Below are 2,314 nucleotides of genomic sequence, written 5' to 3'. Positions count from 1 at the left end.
AGTAGTTAAGTTAGACTAAGGATGGAATTGTAAATATATGTACAGGGAGCGGTGGCCCTCAAACCCGTAAAAAGGAGAGATTAAATACATACATACATACAACTAAAAAGGTATCAACAAAATTTCTAAATTTTCAACTATAGAAGTGAATTTTCAAATAAAAAAAAATATTTTCTACCAATAAGGGTTTAGTCAAATTTTCATTAAAAGAAAATTAATTTTCAAACAAACAGAATCGAATTTTTAAAATTTTTAAACAAAACAAATGAATTTACAAACAAAAAAATAAATTTTTATTTAAAAAACGGAGTTTTCAGCAAAATAGTTAAATTTTTAACAAAATACATGAATTCTCAATCGTATAGTTAAATTTCCAATTAGAAAAGATTATTTAACAATCAGTTCAGTTTAAAAAATTTTTTAATTAAAAAACTGTTGTTTCTCGCGCTTCGCGCTCGATATTTGTATTGTGAATTCTCTTTTGTGAAAGTTGCTTTGACGGTGGTTGTGAATTCTCTTTTGTTAAAGTTCCTTCGGCTTTGACGAACACATTCTCAAATTTGAATTTGCCACTGAAGAAAAACATAGTTAAATTTTTAAATAATAAGTTTAAAACATTTTTTAAAATAGAAATAGTAAATTTTAGCCAAAAATGCAAAAGTGAAATTTTAAGATAAAAAAATTTAATTTCCAAGAATATATACAATTATCAACAAAAGAAGTGAATTTTTGACTAAAAAAGAAAAAAAAATTTCATGAAAAAGGGAATAGTTAAATTTTTTAGTAAAAAAATTAATTTTCAAAAAAAATAAAAAATTAATTTTACAATAAAATATTTCAGTCTTTAGCTATAGAGATTGATTTTGAACTAAGGTAATGAATCTTTAACCAAGTATATTACTTTTTACAAACTAACATAACTTTTAACCAAAATTATGGGATTAAACGAACTTACCTGTAAGTGAAGTTCTATCCTAATTGTATGAGACGCTTCTTCCGAAATGATCAACCTGTAGTACCTCCACTTATTACCAATTTCGCCACGTATTTTAAAGCATCCAATGAAGAAACAGCATTGCCCCTACTGTTCCCGTCGTCTGTGTGCTAGGTCTGGTTACGTCATTATTTTGAAGCTTCGCCGAAATTCGGTTTGGGTTTTGAGAATTTTTCTCGAATTAGGAATTTTAAGGGTGGGAGTGATCATTTCGGAAGAAGCGTCTCATATAATTAGGATAGAACTTCACTTACAGGTAAGTTCGTTTAATCCCATAATTGTATTTCGCGCTTCTTCCCTCATGATCAACCTGTAGATGTTCAAAGCATATATTTCGGCGTTCAATAAAGAGATGGTTCCAAGCATGTTTCATATTAACCAATTCTTTATTATATGTACGTATCTTTAAACATTAACAAAATTTATAAAGTTTATTTGATTATTGATGTAATACGGCTTTAGCAAAGGCACTTTTATCTCTAGTTAATTCTAAATTGTAAAATTTTGCAAAAACTTTAGAGTTTTCTGTCCAGCTTGCTGTTTTACGCACTGTGTCAAGATCTAGGCCATTTCTACTGGGCGCTGAAGTTGATGCATGTCGCGTTGAATGAGTTGAAAAGGCTTCCGTGTCTATTCCGCTGTCTTTTAAGGAATCTTTGACCCAACGACTTAAGGTCTGTGTCGTCTCAGCTTTGTGTGGCTTTTTAATCGAAATGAAGAGTGTTCTGTTTCCTTCACGCATTACTCTCGTTTTTTCTAAATAAACGCACAATGTAGAAGCCACGCAAACTTTTTCTTCTTGACGAAAGTATGGCAAAACTAAACACGGCTGTTTTCTATTAGGTCTCGATGTTTTTACACGGTCTGGTATTTTATTTTCGAAACCATCTTCAATTTGTCTAATATTATCAATTTTTATTAATGCAAAAGTTTGCATTCGATGACCTGTAACTAGCTCAAGCAGACATATAAGCTTCTTTACTAATCTTTGCATAGAAAATTCCTCATTTGAGGGTAAAGACGCAAAATGTGTGAGTACAATTTTTGAATCCCAAGTGGATTCGTATTTTGGCTTTGATGGTCGTAAATTATAAATTCCCCTGAAGAACCGTATCATTCTAGAATCTTTTGCCATTTCAGACCCTACAAGTAAAGATATAGCTGATCTATAGCCGTTTATTGAGCTGTGTGATGCTCCTTTATCAAATAATTGTGTTAAAAAAAATCAAAACATCTGGGACAGCACCTAAATATGGGTTCAAGTTATTTTCTGCGCAGAAATTCCACCATTTCTTAAAACAAGACTCGTATTGTTTGAAT

Source organism: Belonocnema kinseyi, chromosome 2, assembly GCF_010883055.1.
Source record: "Belonocnema kinseyi isolate 2016_QV_RU_SX_M_011 chromosome 2, B_treatae_v1, whole genome shotgun sequence".
Classification (NCBI taxonomy): Eukaryota; Metazoa; Arthropoda; class Insecta; order Hymenoptera; family Cynipidae; genus Belonocnema; species Belonocnema kinseyi.
Note: the sequence above shows the minus strand (reverse complement) of the source record.